This window comes from Brachyhypopomus gauderio, chromosome 2, assembly GCF_052324685.1.
Source record: "Brachyhypopomus gauderio isolate BG-103 chromosome 2, BGAUD_0.2, whole genome shotgun sequence".
NCBI lineage: Eukaryota > Metazoa > Chordata > Actinopteri > Gymnotiformes > Hypopomidae > Brachyhypopomus > Brachyhypopomus gauderio.
This window is the reverse complement of record NC_135212.1, coordinates 24,549,984-24,557,882: the sequence shown is the minus strand read 5'-3', so window position 1 is coordinate 24,557,882 and position 7,899 is coordinate 24,549,984.

Sequence of the window (7,899 nt, the reverse complement as noted above, 5' to 3'; positions counted from 1 at the left end):
CCGTGTGTGGAGCTGTTACGCTATCGCCCCGTGTGTGGAGCTGTTACGCTATCGCCCCGTGTGTGGAGCTGTTACGCTATCGCCCCGTGTGTGGAGCTGTTACGCTATCGCCCCGTGTGTGGAGCTGTTACGCTATCGCCCCGTGTGTGGAACTGTTACGCTATCGCCCCGTGTGTGGAGCTGTTACGCTATCGCCCCGTGTGTGGAACTGTTACGCTATCGCCCCGTGTGTGGAGCTGTTACGCTATCGCCCCGTGTGTGGAGCTGTTACGCTATCGCCCCGTGTGTGGAGCTGTTACGCTATCGCCCCGTGTGTGGAGCTGTTACGCTATCGCCCCGTGTGTGGAGCTGTTATGCTATCGCCCCGTGTGTGGAACTGTTACGCTATCGCCCCGTGTGTGGAGCTGTTACGCTATCGCCCCGTGTGTGGAGCTGTTACGCTATCGCCCCGTGTGTGGAGCTGTTACGCTATCGCCCCGTGTGTGGAGCTGTTACGCTATCGCCCCGTAAAGAGATCCATTTTTCACAGGCTGCCTCGGGCTATTAAGACAAGAGACAAACCAATTGATTTTAACATGGCTGACCTGTCAGGGGAGCACAGGAGAGTGGACATATGGAGATTAATCGTACCAGCGGCAGTATTGATAACTTGCCTGATTCATGCCTGGTTACGCTCAGGGAGACAAGGATGAGACATGCACTAATGTAAGGTTCAGTTTCCCAACCTCCTTTTTCACATTTTTGATTGGATCACACGTTCGTTGAAAGCCACAGTCTGATTTTTCCACCCCTCGGTGGGCCACAGTCAGTCATGCTGCTATGGGGCTTTGTGACATACCAATGCAGTGACCTTTCTAAGCACTATTGTCAGCTATGGTATTATGTTGATTTATTGTTTCTGTACATTGTTCTTAATTCCTACACCTTTGGGGAGTGATATTAAAGAGCTGCGCAAACTATTTTTTATGGCACAGAGTCACTGAATCCAAACTACCACAATAAATGGGAACTGAATTGCATCAGTTGGATAAAAGCAATTGGATTCCACTGGATATAGAATTATATTATAAAGTGCCACTGGGTATGAAGCTCTAACCGTCCCTGCAAGAGGAGAATCAGGAGTGAGTGTGGTGACAGTTTATCCTCAAACCTCTACTGCTGCTACCCTAGGCCCTCTGACCAGCAGGGCCCCTGGGCCCTGGGCTTGCCCTGCCTGGCCCTGAACTATCTTTACATGTTTTCCAGCCTGTAGGCCAAATCTTCCTGCTGATAGTCCCTCTCTCTCATGCCCAGTCTCTGAAGTGATTTATTTCCACTAGCTGGAAACAGCCGTATTACACCGGCACTGCTGCCCGTACACTACCAAACAAGTGGCTCTTCTGGGACATCCGGGCTGGGGCAAGGTCAGAGGTCATGGTGGAAAGTGTGCCCGCCGTAGTGGAGTAAATCATTTGCAGGGAGTGAGCGAGGTCACCTGGCTGACCCCGGCAGCACCAGTGGGGGTTAAATCACCCGGCTTCCCTGGGTGGAGAGAGAGAACGGGAGCAGCGTAATGGAAGCAGCATGTTGCAGCAGGCAGGGCACTTGTTCAGGCGAAGGGGCGGCTTCCTCCCGCGTACTCTGCTCAGCATCAGAAGCACATAGGATGAATGATTTTATTCCAGCTCCAGTCAATAGCTAGAAGCATTTTTAAAGTCAGCAGTGTGCGGGTCAGTTTGCAACCTCTGAACGACCTTTCAGACGTTCTGTGTTGCCAGCATATGGTGCGGACAGCTTGTCTGGCTGTTCGATAGAGGAAGTCGCGATGTCTCCAGAACAGGCTCGCTGAGAGTCAGCCCGGTGCCTGGCAGGACTGTCCACACTCATGTGCAGTGGGCCGTCGCTTTATCGCTCCTCTACTAATCTGAACTCTGTGGTATTGTGAGCAGGCGGGGGATGAGGGGTTTTTTTTTTGGGGGGGGGGGTGTCAAGGGCTTGGCAGGGGTCAGGCCGACAGTGCGTCGTAGCAGCTGGGCGTGGCTCACGCTGATCACATTTTGCCACCTCTCTGGGAGCAGTGTTGCCTCCAATTAACAGAAATGAGCCTGACGACGTGTTCTTCCTGCAGCGGCCCCGTGTGGGCCCCCCGGCGGCCGGATGGCACAGCCGATTCCTGGGGCCGGGCGGCTCGCTCTATTTTGGGAGGTTGTTTAGAGCCGGACACCACGTCTCCCCAGTGCAGCCTGTCTCCTGATAGCCTATCACACCGCCGCCTTTAGGAATGGGAGTCACAGCCACTTACTAGGCTGACGCCAGGCAAACTGGTTATCACTATCAGGGCCCCTCGACAGCAGATTAACTGGTCCCTGTGCTAACAAGCACCAACATAGAACCAGCCTTGAGGAGGCAAAGAGGCAGTAGTGATGTTCACCAAAGGATTTGTGCGAGGTGAATAATAACGGCTGATATTCACCATGCCTAGCACACTGTGCACATTCACAGCAAAGACTGCAGTGGCCCCTCGGGACCCTGGCTGCGTTCGTAAACTGAATGTGGTGAGACCCCATCCCCTCTCTTTCAGCCCATGTTCCCAAAAAGCTCCCAGAGTGCAGTGCTGCTTCTCCCTGAGTGTGTTGTCAGGCTGGATCCCTCTCCCACTGGGAAGAGCGGCAGGATAATGACGGCGCCTGGATGCACTTACACAAACATCAGTTCGCATGTTCAATCAGCACGCCTTGCAGGACTGCTGCTGGTCTGAACAGGCTAGGCCATGGAGCAGCTACGACCTCCGTCCCCCCAAGGTTCAAGTCCAATGAACAGCAAATGGGCTTTCACCATCATGCCCACCTAAACTTTCAATAAAATGAAGAGAAAAGGTTTTGTGTTAAATAAACAGTAATGTCCAAGTGGCAACTGAGCAATCGTATCACTGCAGAATTCCCGAGGTGCTTCCAGACATGCTCACTTACAGAGACGATTGGCTCCTTCTGGGCACGCGTGGTGGGTTGAGATACACCGTGGCTGAAGCCGGGATGCCCTGGTCCCACCAGCCCTTCTGCTTCTTCTAAATGTGAAAAAAAAGATAAATAAAGAAAAAAGTGTCTGCTGTTGGTGATGTCATGGTTGGCATTTGGTTTCAGCATTGGGTTTTTAGGAGAGCTGGATTTACTAGCGTTTGGGAAGCATTAAAAGTAGAGCGGCTCACACTGGGAGTGTTTGTACTCTTTCCCCCCCCCCCCCCCCCCCCCTTCATCTTCTGGGTCCTGACACGCAAGGCCGGGGCACCTTATGCTTCCACGTTACAAACACTCTTTCATTAACACTCTCCACACTTTGATTCCCTCGCTTCAGCCGTCAGGGAAGGTTTGCCGGACACCTCCACATCGCTCCCAGCGCTGCGTCCGCATCGCCATTCCTCTGCTCTCTCTGTAATCTGTTATTGGTGCAGGCCTTGTTAAGTGTGTTTAGGGCCTGCATGTGAATGTTTTTGCCCGGGTGTGAGGACTGGGTCTTCCCAAGGTGTGAAAATCTGCTCAGTGCCAGTTTACTTTGGCCTGCAGGCCAAGCTCCCTGTGTGCGTTGGCATCCAGTCTTGTGCAGTATTTTCGTCCCTCACTGTAACGTATCCCGGTTACTTCTACAAGCAGTCCCGAGTAAAACTTTATGAATGTATAAATCTTCACGTTCACAAACCCATAGTAATTATCCACCGAGTCCTTTAATACGCTCAGATATGCACGCAGTTATAAATACTGGTGCTTTGTCAATGGAATATTTAGCGTGGCGGCCGCAGAGAGATTCTGTGTGAGTGGCAGCCTGAAGGCAAGCGGGTTCAGATCTGATAGGAACACAGAGCCAGGTCAACATCTCTCTCATGCTAGATGTGAAAACAAGACAAAGACACCATTGTAAACAATTAATCCGCCAGGCAAAGTGAACCTCCATACAACAACAAACAAGGACTGGGTGGTTTAGCGAGGGAGTGAGTTGCCTCTAAGCTTTCTTCCTCCTTTGCCTCTAATTTGGGGCCCTGAGGAATGCCTGTGTGTGTGTGTGTGTGTGTGTGTGTATGTGTGTGTGTGTGTGTGTGTGTGTGTGTGTGTGTGTGTGTGTGTGTGTGTGTGTGTGTGTGTGTGTGTGTGTGTGTGTGCGTGCGTGTGTGTGTGTGTGTGTGTGTGTGTGTGTGTGTGCGCACGCGTGCTTACTTGTGCCTATGAGTCTGCGTGCGTTTGCGTTTAAATCAATCTGGCAGAGACAGTGCAATTAGAGGCTTTGACTTGGTTATCTGGCTCTCAAAGACAGACTGTCTCCATGACCCACTGAACAAATGCTGATAAAAAGCTGGAAAATATTATTCTTCACACGAGTGTGTCTCCGTTCTACAGGCCACGTCGGTCACAGCCTCGCCGTCTCTGCCAGTCAGGAAGGGAGAGGGGAAAAAACACGGGACACTCAGATAACCGCGCTATTGATCGGCCATCTCCAACCTCAGCCTCCAACACACACACACAAAAACAGCCTCATTTGATAGAGAGAAACCCGAGGCTGCTGGCCTCAGGTCGGGGGGAGCGGGACAACACAGGTGTCCCATTCGCCTCTTCTTCCCATGTTGACAAACATTGATTGGTTGGCTGCTGGGTCTTTGTGATTTGATGATGTGTAGAGTGGGCAGCGGAACCACTGGTGTGTTTGACCCATACGGGGCTGCTGCCAGTGTGTATTGCAAAGAAGAACCTTTTCCTAACCCTGCTGGTGGACCTGGGTTCTGCTAGCATCACCATGTCCAGCAACATATAACTAAGGAGCAAGGATAGAATGGAGAAAGAGTCAAAGAACTAGAGCTGAAGATATTACTGCCTGCAGATACAGGATCATTTCAACATTCCAATAACAAATCCCTAAACAAATATTCTAATACAAATCCCTAAAAAGACTTTCTATAAAAGTCTCTCAAAGGCTTTGACATAGCACTGTCCATTTGGCATTTTGTGGGTAGAGACTGGAGCATGTGTTGTGCACAAGTTGAGACTGTGTCCCTGGCCTCCGGACCAAGTAGCCTGAGCTGAGGCCCTTGCCTAAACACTGATTCCCAGAGAGGCTGAATGGGGCCTTAATGGGCCACATCAGCAGGAATGTGATCATGGTGCCTGGTCCCTGACAGGCAGCCCCTGGGGGCACAAATTATCCCGAGAGATACAAAGAGAAGATGACACACACATTGCCTCAGGCCCCGTCTGTCTCCACTGCCTGTCTCCAACACAACCAAATGAATCAAATTGCCTCCAATTAAAGATTTAACCATCTCTCTTTCCTCCGCCTTTGTGCGTTTCTCTCTTTCTCTCTTCTCGTTCCCTCTCCAGTCTTCTCAGTGTTTCCACGGTCTCATAATACAAACACACCTGAGTGTTCATAGGAGTTTTAGGGAATAAAGTATCTGAACTGAAAGAAAAAAACGTTTGTTGCACCTTTACTTTTTTGCAAAGAACTGAATGTCACACAAACCTGGCTAATCAGTACACAGCTGCAACAGCTTTTCTACCGTCACTGGAAGCTGATGGGTGTTTCTCTTGTTTACATGCACTATAAGGATGATGGAGGATACAGCCAAACTGTCCCCACACCAGTGATCTCTACACCCACTCTGTCCACAGAACTGAATGTATACCTGTTTCTCATTAGCATCTGTCCATATTGCCCCTCCCCCACACATACACTTCCAATTTCCTTATGGAGAATTAATACCTCCTGCCCTTTGAATATATGGTTGCTGTCACACACTGGTGCATTTTATTGTTGTGTTGCCTCTTTCTCTCCCTCCCACTACTTTTCCTCTGACATCAGTACGAGCTTACAGTTCTCTGAACACAAATGAAACAGTATTTTACATTTAAACAAGCAAACACCTGCTCTTTTCCCAGTAGTGTTATTAATATATATATATATATTGGAGTGACAAACTAATCATATATGTGAAATAACACAGATAAAAAAACATGCCTTTGCATTAGCAAAACAATGTAGTAAACTAAATCTCTACTGATATTGGACCAAACATTCCAAACAGGTCTTGAGTGTTTTGATGGTTCAGTACAGTCACCTCTGAGTGTCTCCACTGCAGTGCTGGAAGTTTCTTTTGAGGTGGATTCATGTGCTGCCATAGCATTGTAGCACATGAATCCACCTCCAGATGTCTCTTTCCTGCCCACTCTGCATGCATCTCTCCATTGTGTTTCATTTGATTTGCTCCTCTCTCTCTCTGAAGTATCGCGCCTGCACCGAGCTGACATGACCACCAGGTTATTACCCGTGGTCTCCAGGGGGGGAGGGGGGGATTTGGCCCAGCGGTCACGGCATGAGCAGAGGGCCGTGGGGTCTGGAGGGGGGAACAGCTGGGCCCTGTTTTCAGCCCTCAGACTCTATTACCGCCTCTGCTTTGAAGAGCTCTTTCCTTACACACTTTCACACATGCAACACACATTAGGGTCGGCAGAGTGAAGGGTTCACTAGAAAATGGGGCATCGGACTCCATTTTTTTTCCACTGTTTGTTCACTCAGGACAGGAGACGTAGAAGTGAAAATGTAATTTTGCACTGAAATCTAATTTGCTGGCAGTATAATTGTCTTTATCTGGATTACTGAATTGTTGTTTGAATCATAGGACATCCAGGATATCTGAGACTAGTAAATGTACATTGCTTACTTTTTCACAGGGGACAACTGAAAACAGATCACTAATGTCTTTTTGAAGCCAACGCATGCGGCCTCCTCCTGCTGCAGTGGGAATGATACGCACAGCTCAAATGATGCCGCCTTTAAGATGCCTCTCCGTTCATTCATCGGCGTTCAATTGGAACTGATAAACATGATGGTCGCTGCCAAAACTGTTCTAAATGTGTAAGGCAGAAACAAGGTGGTTTCCTTAATTCTTCCTAAAAATAAAAAAACAAAACTACATCAGCTTCAACCAGTAAATGGTTTGTAGATCTTCCAAGCATTGATCAAACTGAAAGCATGTGCTTCCTGTAGGCAAGAAATTATGGAACATGAGCTATAAATTCAGTAAACAAGCTCTTAAAGAGCAGTCGGAGTAACTCAATGAACACAGCTATTTCCCTTGCTTTCTGTCTGTGCCAGAAGTCTTCAACCCAGTCCTTGACAACTTCAGTCAGTACATGTTCTTGGTCCATCCTAATTTACCACACAGCTCCGAGTGGCAAACAAGCTTTTGCAGTTTCTGATTACCTGGTTCACATGAGATAGGAGCAGGAATAGAACAAACACGTGCACAATCTAAGAGCCTCTGAGGAATGGGTTGAACACCTGTAGTCTAAACTCCTACTTGTCAACACTGGGGAAATGGGAACTATTATCACTTTTACAGAGATACATTTCAGTAGGAAGCTTTTTGTTTCATAGTTTGCTGAAATTGTTAGAATGATTTAAAATGAACCACAGTGCTGCAATAACTGTTTTCTTTGACTTGCATGATGTGTGATTGAGTTACAAAAGGGTTTGTATTTGCAACAGGTGCCTAGAACACAGCACGGGTATGGAGACCTGCTCCCTCTCCCCCAATCTAACCTCCATGAACCTGGTATGGAAACCTGAGTCTACCTCACACATTGGCAAACACCACTCTTACTGATACTGCCAAGGAGGTGTGTGTCTCTCGTTCTCTCTCTCTCTCTCTCTCTCTCTGTTTATATATTTAAAATCTATATTTGGTTTCACACATATTTAATTATAATTTTATAGTACTCAAAATTATGTGTGTGATTATTATTTTTAAATGAAGCCATATATTTATCTGACGTATAGTAACTATGACCACTTAGAAACACAGTAAAGGTTATTAGTTAGATTTTGGTTGGTAACGCTGTGCGTGCCAAACAAACTCTTTAGAGTCGTTCATGCACTTGA